Source organism: Pseudopipra pipra, chromosome 3 (genome assembly GCF_036250125.1).
Source record: "Pseudopipra pipra isolate bDixPip1 chromosome 3, bDixPip1.hap1, whole genome shotgun sequence".
Classification (NCBI taxonomy): domain Eukaryota; kingdom Metazoa; phylum Chordata; class Aves; order Passeriformes; family Pipridae; genus Pseudopipra; species Pseudopipra pipra.
The window spans coordinates 91,583,707-91,599,540 of record NC_087551.1 but is presented as its reverse complement, the minus strand read 5'-3'; the positions used below and the strand labels follow the sequence as shown (position 1 = coordinate 91,599,540).

Sequence of the window (15,834 nt, the reverse complement as noted above, 5' to 3'; positions counted from 1 at the left end):
GCAAACTCTGCAGAAAGCAGGAAATGAAAATTAGGCTAGTTGTATTTCGTTGCTGCTATCCATGTTAATCTAAATGCCAAGCCTCACACATATTCACGATTGATTGCAAATCTGGCTTACCTGATTGCATGTAATTAGTAGCAGTTTAAACTCACAACTGCCCCAGGGAGATGTGTAAGTCCTGGAATTCCAGGAATTGTTGTCATTCCTTTCCAATCACTTGCTCCCTACTTACATACATATTTAGGGATCTGTCTGACTTCTGTGAAACCAGCTACCAAAGGAAGACAATGCAAAAGTTTCACTCAAACACTGTGTATTTGTTTCAGTGGCTTTGGTGGTCCATCTCACAGTGCCAGCCAGTATGGAAAGCACAGTTAGCATATGCTTCTCTCTGCTCCTCTTTCCATTGCTCCCAGAGCACATTCAGCTTAAGAAGCACCATTCCCAAAGCTATTTCAGAGGCCAGTGGCCACCTCCCTACCTATAAGAGTGCACTATTAGACAGCTCCACAAAGATCACAGCAAGGCAACTAGTTTTTCTGTATCTGTTAGCACATATACATATATGATAAGATCCATTGAAAATTCAAATCTAGATTAAAAGAGAAAGCATACATCAATGCACACCTTCTGTGAAAATGAAACAGACTATCTCATAAGGGACAATCCCGAACAGATCACGGAACGAAACATCTCCAAATTATGTCTGTGAACATCTGTTCAAGAAAAATGAGCAACAAACAGATGGCAAGCAAAAATTAACTCTCCTCAAGCTGTCACAGAAGTTGAATATATCCAGAGCATTTGCAGATTAGCAAACTCTCTGCTATGAGCAACAAGAACAGGCTCCCAGTGCAATGTACAGCACAAATTTCAGCTGTAAAGGACTATGGTAAAAGTAACCAGAACTTACTTGTTAATGAGGAAGATATATAGATTGTTTGTGATCTTGAAAAGCTGCATGGAAGTAAAGAAGCAGTTAGTTCTATATTTTCTATCAATATGAATCAGAGCTTCGCTGGGAGGAAATGTTGGTCTTCTGACACAGAGTTTGTAGAATCAAAGACAAAAAGGTAAACATGTTCTGAATCACTTTCCAGGTGGCATTCACGACAGATGATGGTTTGGCTTCTTTTGTTGCTCTTTCACAAGCTGTCAAATAAGTTTTGTTTAATAGACCTGTTTAATTCATAATCAATAAGAAAAAGTTGGATCTGAGAGGAAAGCCTCAAAGATTGTGCAAAGCTAGTCTTGTCATCAAAAGCAGCTGTTTCCAGGCTTCCTTAGCATTTGCACATCCTTAGCCTGGATATACACCCTTTCCTGGTCACCCAGAACTCCATAGGTGCATACCAATTTTGATTTCCATTCTTTCATAAGTAGTTTTCAGCCATACAGAAGAGAAGATTCTGCCAGTAGGCCAGTGAAGCCTTCCTCCTTTATGTCTTTTTATTAATGACAGCTAAGTAATCCTCTTCCCACTGGCACAGCTCCAGGCTCAGGCTTAGAAAATGGAGCTGTTCTGTTGCCCCCCAGAAAAGACAAATGGAGCAGCAAAGTTCTTGTAGCAGTTTTTGTGCTTTGGATGACCAGAACAGCATGAAATCGAACAGTGCCACAGAATGCCTAGGAGGGTCCAACTTCAGCAACTGGTGACAACCTGTTTTCAAATCCATCCCTCCCTGCCCTCTCCTTAGCCTTTTCCAGTCCCATTGCCTTTTGGAGGAAACTAACTTTGTGCCAGATGTACATAAAGTGATAAAAATGTGGGTGGCCGACAGATACGGAGTTAGCTAATAAACAAGGGCAGCTTTGGTCTTTGGTTGCTAAGCTGCTTACAGAATTTGGTGGTACTGTATTGTATTTTATTTGTATAAAATACAATGAAATAAATCAAAATTAAGAATTCAGACTTTGATTCTAAAAACTATCCTTAAGGGAGCATTCAGCAAAGACACAAAAGCGGTAAGCTAGTGAGGGACCACGCAATACATGACTTAATATTAACAGCCAAATTATTTACTTAGGAACTTCTAACAACAAGTTTTGAACAGTGAGCATTTCCTAACTCTGTAAAATGTATTAAATGCAGATTTTTAAAGGAGAGGGGGCAATATGGTGCAATGCCAAAAGGAAGCTTTGTCATCATCCATTGGGACTTTCTGTCACTGACCATTCAAGATTCTGTAGTGTCTCGACCAACTTCCTACACCTGATTTTGTAAACACAACCACTGCCATTTAAAAAAAAAACTTTTAAAAGTGAAAGAAGGACTACTGCATATTTTTTAACCTTTTTCTTAGCAGCACAGATAGCTAATAGTTGGGGAAACTGAACAAATAAAGTAGTGTTAAAATATGCTTTAATCCCTATTACTATAGGTACTTCTTAGTATGGTAAACCACCAGGCATATTGAATCACATGTTCATGAACTGCAGTAATTAAAATTGTAATTTGATACTCATCATGTGAGACTATAACAGGAGTAGAAAACAGTGATCAATAGTTCACATGTACAGCATGTTGCATTGTTAGGAGCAATGTTTCAGAGAATGTAAGTGGTCAGGCCCCGGTCTTCAACTTCCCAAGCCACCAAGAGCATCAGAGATGCTTGCAATGGAGAACCACACAATACTGGGGCAGAAACTCTTGAACAGGAACAGATGCAAGTTGGTAAATCCACTTATACAGCGCTGCACTGTATAGATTGAACAACTCAGGTTCACAACAAGAAAGTGGAGTCATATAGTGCTGCTTCCAGCTGCCTCCTTCTGCTTTTCCCCACAGAACCAATCAGCCAGCTTCCATACAGCCAACTCACCTATCACTCAATTAAGAATTAACATTAAAAACACTATTTCAGAATTAACACAAATGAACTTCAGATATCTCTGTATTCCCTCAGAGCTGAAATTCTTATATTTTGCTTCCATTGTTTTAGACAGTTGTCTTGTGTTTTCAATTAGAATTAGGTTGGATGATAGCACACTGGATTATGACCTCCCCTATTTCCTGACAGAAACTCACTTGCATACATATATGTGGTTATGTACATGTACATGTATGCAATATATATGCACATACAAATATATAAGATGCACGTGCATGGACAAGTATACTGCCTGCATGGGCAAACCCAGCACTTCTAGAAAGCATAAACCTGCTAGTACAGACAGTCTCTGATCTGTGCATAATCTACAGATGGGGTCCAAATCGGATGCTTTTCACATCCAGCACTTGCACAATGCAAAATAATCTGAGCTCACAGCAGCAGTGGTTTTGCAGGGGTTTTTGACTGTGTTGCAGGTGTCAAAAAGTCAAAAATGCTTCAAGGCTTTTAATTCTGACTACACTAGATGTGTCAGGGACTGAAGAAAATTATTACTGGCTCAAAACAACTAAAGTGTGGGGTGGGAGGGATGAACTTGGATATTATTTGCTCTAATTAGGAGTTATTCTTTGGGTATGGATTTAACTCTATCTATGTTATGTATTAAAATATGCAAGAGTATTGCCAGAAGGATGTCATCAAATTTTAATATACGTTATTGCCTTGTAGTGAACATTTTACAGTTTGCTATAAAAGTTTTAGACCTTATAGCTTAGTATCCCCAAACTCCCATAAACTCAATTTCTTCTTGATCTCCCTATCCGACTAAATAACAGCTGTCAGTATTAGATACAAATGCATTACCTTTCCCCAGGAACCTTCACCAGTAACATAGCACACTGCTGTAGAGACTTCATTGCAATTCATGTATCTTTACCTTCCTATAATGCTTTATATGTGCTGCTCTGGAGTTTTCAGGTTCACACAGTACAGCCGTGATTGGAGTGAATCAGCAATACACAGCAGCACTTTTGGGAAAGAGATGAAAAATGCTTCTACATATAAAGACAGAGAAAATTTCAATCTCTCTATTTTTGGGGCAGAAAAGAAGAAGATAATACAAAAACCATGAGTAAACAGAAACAAGTTTCTGAAAGTCATCAGGAAAAGCTCATCGCCAGAAAGGTGAAATTCTCCAGAAGTCCTGCAAGAACACCAATTCAGTATTCACTCAGCGAGAACAGAGCTGTCTTTGAGTCACTGGTACCACCACTTGCACACCAAGGCTTTCCCTTCCATAGGACTACTACTTTCAAATTTGTTTCTCAGTTTTGAAAGCATGATTGGCAATCCCTGCAGTGGTAGGGAGACTCGCTGCATAACAAATTAGGGGTGTTTTATTATGTTTTCCAAACAATTAGGTAACTTTGAGCAATTTCCATATTTTCATACAGACAGTTTCTTAGCCTAAGGTTCTGCGGATTCTAAAGAATTTATGCAAAGGAAGCATCTAATATTATTGGTAATAAAGTTCATTCTCCTCCCCCATGCTTTTATATTTACCATTTACAGATAAAAAATTCAAATAAAAAACTTGAAGAAAAAGTGACATAACTCCTTGTCAAGGTACTAATTTTCTCTTTAAAAGTTAATGTTAGCTTGCTTGGTATTGCCACAGCCAGACTTTTTAAAACACGCAGAATAAAAAGAAAAATATTCCATCCAACATGGAGCTTTCTCAGACCTTTCTCACCTTAAATAACTACTGTTGCTTGAAGAAGAAAAGTGTTGTCTATTAAGGAAATTAAAAGAAAAAGTAATCAGAGACCCATGAAAGTAAAAATCCACTGAAGTTGTACAATTGTCCCACAGTTCTGACAATTCTATACTCTATTGGATCACTTAGAACTCTGCTAGCAATAGATAACTGTGTTGCATCATCTTAAGTGAATTTATTATTGGTGAGTATTATTAAATTACCACACTGAGGCACAGCCCTTTCCCTTCACCTTCTCGTCACACCCTGAGGCAGAAGATATTGCAGCTATCCTCAACAGGCTACAGGCCTTGCTTCCTCACGGCTGAGAGGAGCCACAAGTCCTACACAAGGCCAAATTTCTGGAGCCCAGGTGCTTTTCCACAGGCAGAGAGGAGAGGTGTGGGAAGCCATTTGTGATTTGTCATGGGATCACAGTGCACAGGCAATCAAAAAGATTGTGCTGACCACCAGATTTTCATTCTTAAAGGGTGCAGAAAAAATGTGCTATTACTGAAGCCCAGCACAGACAGATGAAAGCATGTGCACACTGGCTTTGCTGCCCTGCTTCCCACCCTACTCACTTCAAAGCTGGCTTGGTAAGAGAAGGGTGTACCTTGTTTTGGTATTGAAACTGAAGCATATTGCTACTATAACTCTATCAGGCTGTCCTTTTTGCCCTTGGTAGTTGTATTAAAAGAAAAATGGGCTACAGAAGGGAATCAGCAGCACTTCCATGTGGACATGACAAGCTCCTAGGGGACTTCAGGTTGTGTTTAAAGGTTACCTGGTGGCTCAAGGCTCCATGTCTTTGCAATCTGCTGCTGACACACTGGAACAACAGGTTTCCGGCAACATCGAGTTCAGTACTTTCTCTACACCGCCAAAGAAGATACGTTATTTATTTTTTTGAGTTCTGATTTTTATCCAAAGGCAAATTTGCTGGCAAATGAGTTTCGGTCACTCTGCAGGCTGGGGAGTGATAAGCAGTGGAGTGCTGTCAGGCCTTTTCTTCACCTATGAATGGGAAGAAGATTTTGAAGACAAAGCCTGTGCAGGCAGGGAGGAGGCAGAGGGAAGTGGAGAGAAACAGCCCCTCTCTATGCCAAGTGGAGGCAGACAGCTGGGATTGCAGCATGCAGCTCTTGGGAATGGCACTTTGTCCTGGCTTTGCTTTTGTTTTTGCTGTGTGAGGAACTGCAAAGCTGCTTCTTCTCAGAGTGCATTAGAAAGGCTGTAAAGTCCCGTAGCAGATCTGCCTCTTGGCAGACACTACAAGTGCAATCACCTAAATGTTTTGAGTCTCCCACAATTTCCACATCAAGCAGGACCTCTGCAATTACTGTTGGCTGGGCACCTGCACGCCCCTCGGGAGGTGACCTTCCCAGCACCAGGCTGGCTTGCTGGCACAGCAGCTCTAATCCATTCCCAACTACCAGTCCCCTTCTGAGCCCTCTCGACAGGCAGCACTCACTATAAACATCAGCCTCTTCATTTTGACAAAAAACATCATAGTTTCCAAATGTTCTTGCTTTATATGCCAAGTGAGTGGAGGCCTAAAACTTGCTCTTTCTGTCTATAAGCTAATTTCAGCTGTGCAGTCATAAAAAAGCAGCATGTTCTTAGATAACACAGACTATTAGGGGGAACTGGAAAGCTAATATTAAATAATCACCAGCAAAAGCAATCATGAGAGGAAACGTGCACTGCCAGGAAGAGAGCACAGCCTGGCTGTACTGGGAAACTCCCAGCAGTCTTCCAAGCAGCCTTTATCTATCTTATGGTGATTTTCATATTACTGTAAGGCTACCTGAGAGACACATAAAATAATTACTTTTAACTACACATGCTATGACATTAATTAGTAAACAAACCCATGAGTAAAACAAACCCACAAACCAAACCCCTAACCCTATTCTGCTCCTGAAACACCTTGTCACCATGCAAGCATGGCAGCCACTGTGTCCATCAGCCTAGTGAAGCTTCTGATTTCATGCAGCCTCAGACACTGCTCTGCCACTTAAACTCATCCCTCCATTTTATCCAGGACCAATAGGTCCCCGCACAAACAAGATTTCAGGTGCTGTGGAGAAGCTGCAGAGTCTCCTAATCAAATACTAACTAGAAGGCAATTACATCTCTGCTGATTTCAACAATAAATTAATTTTCTTTTTCAGTTGAAAGTTTAGGTCAAATATTCACTGTCTGCAGCTTTATCAGGAATAGCATTCTTTATATTAAAAGTATACCACCTAATTTTCTTCTAACTCCATTTTCTCTCTCTTAATTTCTTCCATTTAGATCCACAAAAAAATATTTAAATTAATACAGTAAACGCTTTCACAAATTCCAGGCTTGGTTAGTAACCACAACACTGCATTTGCATATAGAAAGGATGCCACTACTACACAGAATTATGTGACCTGTTGGTGGTCAAAGCATGAAAATTTCCCTCCTTTTTGAGCTGTATGGTCACCACTAGAGGGAGGAGTTGGTTAAATACTCTAATTCCTTTTGCGGGAAAAACACTGACTAGTTGTAAAGACCTCTTAAGAGAGATTACGTAATAAGAAAGAAGAAAAACAAGTTTGCCACAATTAAAAGCTCAATTGTTTTACCTCCAAAAATCAGGGTTTTTTTTTCTTATTTCTATAAGATCAATAAAGGGGGCAGGAGGGAGGGCAGCAGAGAACCTGCCTGAAGATTGTTAAAAATTCTTAGTAAAAGGGTCTGCTTTTGGCAAACTAAAAAACAAAAAACAAAACAAAAAAGAAACCCCAACAAACCAATCCAAACAAAAGCCAACAGCAAAAACAAAAAACAAAAACAACCCAGTGAAAAGTCTCACCAGAACAAAAATAGAAGGATACTGACTGTAATGGAAATAAGACATTCCTTAAAAATTTCAGAAGGAGCAGTTCACATCAGGGATGATGGAAAAAGGTTCACTAGTAAAAAAGGTAAATAAACTCTCAGAAAAATAACCAACTAGTGAGTCCCACCAGTGAACCAGTCAACATCACACACCATCAGGTACCTGGAGGAAGCTAAGAGTGACCCAACTTGCTGAACCACACACCAAAAGAGGACTCATCAGCTGATGGCTTCAGTGGCAAAATATATTCATTTCTGCAAGTATTCCTGCCCTCACTTTTGGGGATAGAATGGACCAAATCTAACTATCAAACAATAATTTTGCATTATTTTCTTTCTTGCTCAGTGCTATCTTCTGCCAAGACCATCAAAAGCTTTCCTTGCATTCTTGACCATCTGAGCATAAGTCTTTTATCTGGTGTGGTATAGGAGAGCCCCAGAGGTTGCCTATCTGTCAGGACATGAATGACAACATGGTCTTTGCTGTTAGAATTGCTGACTTGCCATAAACCCCACCCAAGCCAGAGATTGCCTTTCACAACCTCAAAGGCTGAAATGATGGAATACTCAGATGGGAAGCCCTTTGGGTAAGCCACACTGTAAGAAAAATACATGTAAGGGCTGTTAGAATCTGCCTGCTGACAAATGCAGAAAAGATCCATTCAATAAATCACATTATTATTTTCACATAACTATTTTAATGGCCCTGTAATGCTGCAGAGGTACTCACATCAAGAAATGTTGAGGAATACGTTTTAAGACGGGAATTTAAAGGATTTGACTGCATGAGGCTTCCTGAGACTAATTACCCATGTCTCTGGAAACTTCAAAGAAGAAAAGGTCACTATCTACCTTTTTATCTTGGACAAACTTCTGCAGAAGACACTAGGGCCACTCTCTGGGGCTGTGAAGTACTCAGCACTGCTCTGACAGCTGTGCAGCCAGAGCAGGCTGAGACTACCAAAAGCAGGTTGCCCACTCACCTGATCTTCTGAGGTGGGTTGACTTCCAGCACACCCAAAGCGTGTGATCTCAAGGTGCTTTTATATGTATTGATTACAATTAACACAATTATTTGTTTGTTTAGTAGTGTCTTGTCTCCTAAAAAAACCCCAGAGAGCTCGATTTATAACTTAGGTAGAGTTTTTCCCATGCTGCATGGTAGGATTTCTGTAGTGGTCTACCTTTCATGAGCTGAATTCTTCAGCTGTGCCTATCTAACTTGCTCCAGACAATCTGAATCCCGGAAAAAGTTTGAACATCACAATTTGGAAGTATTTTTATTACTTTCATTTGTTTGATGTGGGTCCACATAAACTTGCACTTCGTAGACTTTTCTGCAAATATGTTTGAATTTGGTGGTGGAATTGTTGTTTACAGGTAGCTACTTATCCAGAAACACTGACCTTCCTAGTGCTGCCAATAGAAAATGTAATTGTTGTGGTTATTTCCTGGATTATATTTTAAAATTGTCAGGTTTGGCACTCAAAGGAATGAAGATACTGCTCTTCTTTCCAAGAAGGTTTGAAGGCCAAGGTTATGCATAACTCTGGTGCTGGTGATCCCCAAAGGGGTGTTGGCTGTCCCAGAGGAAGTCAAATAAAGACAAAATTATGGACCTGCTTCCTCATTGCCTCCTAAAACTGGAAGTTTAGAATGGTTTTAACAGGAGAACACATAGTCCCAGCTCCTCACATTTTCTGAATCTCCACCTAAATTGATCACTTGATTTCTCCTTTAAGAAAGTTCAGCCTGATTTTTTATTATTTTCCTTCTTTTGACTACCTGGTACATTATACAGAAAATACACTTTCAAACCAACAGGCTATTGGAAGGTATTAGACATTTCCTTCCCCAGCTCTAACAATGACTTCTTGTCCTGGGAAAAAAAAGTATCTGCTCTTCACAATTGCTTGTTCCATAGGTAATTAGAAATAAAAGGGGAGTGTTTTGTCAGGAAATGTGTTTCTTATCCAGCTGCATGAAACACAATTGCATCCACTTGCTTAGTTTATGTGTAGGCTTCAGCTCTGTAAACTTAGCTGCAGTGCCTCTCTGCTGCAGTCCGTGGTGCCTTGCAGACCACAGGCTGTGGCAGCACTGACTTGGCTGTCAAAATCTTGAAGCCATGCATAGAACTCAGTAATCGTGTTTTTGTACTGATATCCAACATGTTATACCAACTAAAGGAGATTTCAGAACACATTGAAGGACCCACTCATAGATTTAGAAACAAATTTGGTGGATTAGTTTATAAAATAGCATAATCTTTGGATGTTTTCTGTTTATTTTCATGAGAAAGAAAACTATTTTAAACTTAAATTGTATCCTGAATGAAGGTGCAAAGCTTAAGCGCAGCAGCTAGTGGAACTCATTGATAGAACTTTAAACTAGCTTGGAAGGGGGAAAGGGACAAAACCAGGATGACCAGTGATGAGCAATGGGATGATGTGCCAAAACTTGAGGAAAGGAGCACGAATGGGATCCCTCAATCTGCCTTGGGGTGTCAGCTAGTGTCACACACCTAGTGTGGTTCCTACATTAGTTCCTCCACCAATGCACACAGCATGAGGAACAAACAATAGGAGCTCAAAGCTTTGGCCCAGTCCCAGAAATTTGACATCACTGGCATAAGTGAAACCTGGTGGGATGAGTCTTGTGACTGGAGTGCCCTGTTGGATGGTTACAGGCTCTTCAAGAGACGAGAGGTGATGCTGTATGTAATAGAAGGGATAGAATGTATGGAGGTCACAGTTGTCAAAGGCACAGTGGAGACCCTCTGGGTAAGAATCTAGGGGCAAACAAATAATGCACATATCAACCTGGGAGTCTGCTATAGACCTCCCAGTCAGGATGATGACACCAACAAATTATTCTTTGAAGAGGTAAGGGACACTTCCAAATCAACTGTTCTTGTCCTTATGGAGGACCTCAGCTTGCCAGAAATTAACTGGGAGCATCACAGAGCTGGTACAACTCAGGCCAGAAGATTCCTAAAAAACCTGGATAACAACTTCATGTCACAGGTCCTAAGGGAGCCAGCTCGGGAAGGTGCCCTCCTTGATCTGCTGCTTGTCAACAGAGTGGATCTTGTGAGCAAAGCAGTGCTGTCTTGGCCACAGTGAACACAAAGCAATTGAGTTTAAAATCTCTGTTGACAGGAGGAAAGTGCCAGTGAAATCTCAGCTCTGGACATGAGGAGAGCAGACTTCAGGCTGCTCAGGGAATTAGTAAATAAGGTCCCCTGAGATTTTCTTGCAGGTGCTGGGGTCCATCATTGCTGGTCACTTTTCAAACATCACCTCTTATAAGGGCACAGGAGCAGGCAACTCCTAAATGTTGGAAGTCAAGCAGGTAAGACAGAAGGCTGGCTTGGCTGAGCAGGGATCTTCTCTTGGAAATAAGGCAAAAAAGGAAGGTGCATGCCCAGTGGAAGCAAGGTCAAGTGACATGGGAAGAATAGAGAGATGCTGCTTGTCACTGTAGGGAGAAAAACTGTGTGACCAAAGCTCAACTGGAGTTGAAGCTGGCCAGAAATGTGGGGGACAATAAAAAGAGTTTTTTTCAATATGTTAATGACAATAGGGAGTATAGAAATATCATTGGCCCATTACAGGATGAGGATGGTCACCTCACACACAGGGACAGAAGAGACAAGGCAGAGATATTTAATACTTTCTTTGCCTCTGTCTTCAACACGGGTGGGGGTCTCAGTGCCCTGAACTGGAGGACCATGACTGTGAGAATGACCAACTCCCAGTCAACCCTGAAACTGTGTGGGATCTGCTGCTCCAGCTGGATCCCTACAGATCTGTGGGGCCTGGTAGGATTCATCCCAAAATCCTCAAAGAACTGACTGATGTCATCACAAAATCTCTCTCTCGATAATTTCTGAGCGGTGTTGGGATCCAGAAAGTCCCAGCTGACTGGAAGCTGATAAACGTTGTTCCAGATTTCGAGAAGGGCAAGAAGGAGGACCCTGAAAACTACAGGCCTGTCAGCCTCACTTCAGTGCCTGGTAAAGTTATGGAGAAGATTATTCTGGGAGGTATTGAAAAACACCTGAAAGACAACACTGTCATCGATCACAGCCAGCACAGCTTCATGAGAGGAAAGTCCTGCTTATCAAAGCTTATTTCATTTTACAATAAGGTAACCCACCTAAGCTGATCAAGGGAAACAAGTTAATGTCATCTTTTTGGATTTCAGTCAAGCTTTCGATAGTGTCTCTCACAGGATCCTTCTGGGCAAAGTGTCCAGCACACAGCTGGATAAACACATCATGTGGTGGGTGAGCAATTGGCTCACGGGTCAAGCACAGAGGGTAATAGTGAATGGGGTAACATCAGACAGGTGACCCAACACCAGTGGGGTTTCACATCTTAAGCCCTGTGCTCTTCAACATCTTCATAAATTACTTGGACACAGGACTGGAGGACAAAACTGGGAGGAGCTGTCAATTCCCTTGAAGGCAGAGGCCCTGCAGAAAGACCCCAACTAATTAGAGGACTGGGCAATCACCAACAAGGTGACAGTGCCAGATTCTGCACCTGAGATGGGTCAACCGTGGATGTATGTATAGACTGGGGAATGAGAGGCTGGAAAGCAGTACCATGGAAAGAAACCTGAGAGTCCTGGCCAACAGCAAGTTGAATGTGAGTCAGCAGTGCTGTGGCAGCCAGGAGGGCCAACCCTGTCCTGGGGGAGCATCAGGCAAAGCATCGTCAGCTGGTTGAGGGAGGGGATTGTCCTGCTCTGCTCTGCACTGGGGCAGCCTCACCTTGAATATTGTGGCAGTTTTGGGCAGTACAATATAAGAAAGATATTGAGCTGTTGGAGAGCATCCAAATGAGGGCAATGAAGATTGTGAAGGGCCTTGAAGGGAAGCCATATAAGGACCAGCTGAGGTCACTTGTGTTCAGCCTGGAGAAGAAGAGACTAAGGGGTAACCTCATCATAGTCTACAACTTCCTCGTGAGGGGAAGAGGAGGGGCAGGCACTGATCTCTTCTCTGTGGTGACCAGTGACAGGACCCGAGGGAATGGTCTGAAGTTGTGTTGGGGATGTTTAGGTTGGATATTAGAAAAAGGTTCTTCACTCAGAGGGTGGTTGGGCACTGACCAGGTTCCCCAGGGAAGTGATCACAGCACCAAACCTGACAGAGTTCAAGAAGCATCTGTGTATAGAAAAATGAAATAAATACTTGTGTATCTTGGGGGGAACATTTTAGAGTGCTTCCAGCTGGGTAACTCAAACTCTGTATTTGAGCACAGCCATACCCTTTTCAGCATCAAGCCTGCAACTGCTGGATTTTCAAACAGCCAACCCACGTTATCATCTTCCCCATCAGCCTTTCTCTGTCCATTAACAGAAAAAAAGTAGAGTTGTAAAGAGATATGTGTGTATTGAAATACACAAATGCTTATCAAAACATGGATAACAGCATTAATATGATATTAGGAAGTTGCAGCAACAATAACAATATGCATATGGAGCATAGTGCTTTAAACACTGATAATCAAATAAATAACAACACATAGAAATCACTTCCTAAAATAAAGATCAAAGGACTTCTCAAATGCTATTTCAAAGCCTAGCCTAAAATATTCTATTAGTATACCGAGTTACTTTTATATCTCTGTATATTTAATACAAGGAAATGTTTATTATATCACTTCATAGTTATTATTAAGTTATTATTTGCTAAAGTATGCGTATATTTACCTTAAAAGACAGTCAGCACATTTTTTACTTGATACCTTGGGGGGAAAATGCTTTTCATATTCCTATAACAACATTTTAAAAATCTTATATGAACTGGAGTTTAACCAGTTGTTCCTTTTTGTATTCCAATTATTCTGAATAAAATCATATGTTATTATGAAGAAAAGGGAGAGAAATCACGTGCAAAAGTTGCTCTTAACACAGCTAACAGAATGCTGTGCTTTAGTGGCAGCCAGGAAGAACAGCCATCTGGGATGGATATACTGCAATGGGTAAAATTTTTGCAATACAGGAAAGCAACATTACAAATACAAACAAGAAAAAGCAGATCTTTGACATTTGGAGACGTAGTAAGGTAAAACTTGAATCAGGGGAGTAGCAGCATGGCTATCAACTGGAATAAAATAAATCTAGCACTAAGTAGCCTTCAAACTAAGGCTGGAGCTGAAACCTGCTCTGTCATAATCCTTTCAATTATAATACTCAGCAACTGCAAATTATGTGAACATTTGAAAAAAACATGAGCTATCCACATACAAATAGCTACCACTAAGTTTCACAGAATCATAGAATCACAGAATATGCTGAGTTGGAAGGGACCCACGAGGATCATAGAGTCCAACCCTTATCCCTGCACAGCACCATCCTCAAGAGTCACACCACACTCCCGAGAGTATGATCAGGGTTTGTTTATCGTGGGGTTAATTTTTGTTGTCTGATAACAACCACACCTAGTTTCTTGGACTGAAAACAAACAGATTAATGTTTCTTGCTCTTGTTTCCACTTTCTCTGTTTCATACTTGAATGTCAGAACAAAATCAGTGGTGAAAAGCTTCATAGCCAAACCCAACAACTGTCCCTTGCAGGAGTGGCTCAGCTGGATCTATGCTCTTCATTAAAAGGATGGAAACACAATGAGTTCCAAAGGAAATACTCTGTCACACCGTGTATCAAGCCTGTGGTCGTCAGAAGTCTCCCATACACAGGAAAATTCCCAGCCGTAGGTACGTAGTGACTATTCCAGGCTTCTGAGTAACTCCAGTTCTGACCCATGTCCATGCAAGTCTGCTACTTCTTTAATTTTTTTGCAAATCCCTTTCACATCCCTTCCACAGCTGTCCTTTCTCCACTTCCAGAAAAATTTTTTGCCCTTCAGCCCCAGTGACTGCCTTAGTCTCCCATTTTGATAAAGTGGTTCTTCTATCATCTCAAACATTATTCAAACTAGAAAATATTTTGATAGTAAATGTTTCTAGATACAATACTGTTATTAGTCCTCTGCCAAGGACGACAACAGGCACAAAGTTTCTAATGAGTTAATGGCAAGGTCAACATGACATCATTGATATAAACCCCAGAATTTATATATAATAGCTAAGCACAAAATCCACCCACAGGCATAGATTCCTGCAGATTCCTCACATTCATAGATCAAAACATTACAGGAGTACAGAAAGGAAATCTTTCCTATTTCCAAATATCTATTAATAAAACTCCACTTCTGTATTGCTCTTTGCTTATAGTAGAAAGAGTAAATCCCTTTGTAGTCTGAACTCACATCAATTTCAGATCCCCACCCTCCCAGGCAGCAGACGAGTCACTGATATACCAGGCAGATTTATATTTTTCAGTTTAAAATCAAACCCATCCAATTTTCACTTCAAAAATAACACATGTGTAATGTTCACTTCACGTAGAACACAGAGCCTCAATTACATCTGAAGTAAAAGGATCCCAGGGGCGCCCATGTTTGCTAAAGATATGCTGTTGCTGGTCCAGTGGAGGGCAGCAAAATATTTACTAAAGATATTCCTCTTTTAATGTCCTCATCGCTGAGTTGTCCCAACAAATGACTTCATAAAAACCTTGGAAGACTTCAGTACTCCATTTGGTTTACAAGACCTTACATATTTGTTTATTTTAGTAAGAAGTAAGTTTTTAGAATATTTGAGACTATTTTCACATCAGAGATCATGCCTTAAAACAAACGATGCTTCCTGTATAAATAACTTTGGTGCTCCCACTCTTCCCAGAGCTGTATCAAGAGGAGGAGGCTACTACTGCTCTGCCTCAAAGCCACTTAGTCTGCTCTCTGGAAAGCTTGTGTAAATTTACCAATGGTTTAAATGCAACTGCAAATCTCCAGCACAGCTGCATTGGCATGCTGATCATTCTGCATCATTCACTTGATCTGAGTACACTTTATCTCAGGTTTTAGCTTATCATAAAGGGGAGTCGGCAGTACTAATGTAATAGTTTGAAGATTGTCCTAAGATGGAAGTCAAATTAAAAAAATAAAATATTTTAATGAATCTGTTAATGGATTTTGTATAATGTATAATCTGAATATCAAATATATCAAGTTTACATTGATTTTTCATGAAAAGCTAGTGATAATAACCTTCCATGTAGTGACAGACTGCCTATAGAAAGACTGCTAGAATAAAACAGAGCTTGTCTAAAAGTCTTCAGTCTAAATCCCAAGAACTGTAAAAGGTCTTTAGTTAAAGACTACACATGTGTTTTACAGCTTGTAAACAACTCACTGTCTTCACGGAATGCTTGGGCTATCCTCCTGAAAGTGAGCTCTCCTACTGATTTTTGTAATGACAACAAGGTAGAAGGCAGAACAAAGAGTCACCACA

At 40.7% G+C, this 15,834-nt stretch overlaps 2 long non-coding RNA genes across 2 annotated transcripts; one reads left to right on the top strand and one right to left on the bottom strand.

Annotated features, from left to right (window-relative positions):
• Positions 1–5,477: 5,477 nt before the first annotated feature.
• Positions 5,478–10,251, bottom strand: LOC135410616 (uncharacterized). The gene is made up of 3 exons (XR_010428786.1): positions 9,989–10,251; positions 8,448–8,565; positions 5,478–5,607 (listed from the first exon to the last, which is right to left on the bottom strand). It is a non-coding gene; the product is annotated as an uncharacterized LOC135410616 (long non-coding RNA).
• Positions 10,252–13,214: 2,963 nt separating this feature from the next.
• Positions 13,215–15,501, top strand: LOC135410615 (uncharacterized). Its single transcript, XR_010428785.1, has 2 exons — positions 13,215–14,193; positions 15,223–15,501. It is a non-coding gene; the product is annotated as an uncharacterized LOC135410615 (long non-coding RNA).
• The last annotated feature ends 333 nt before the right edge of the window (positions 15,502–15,834 follow it).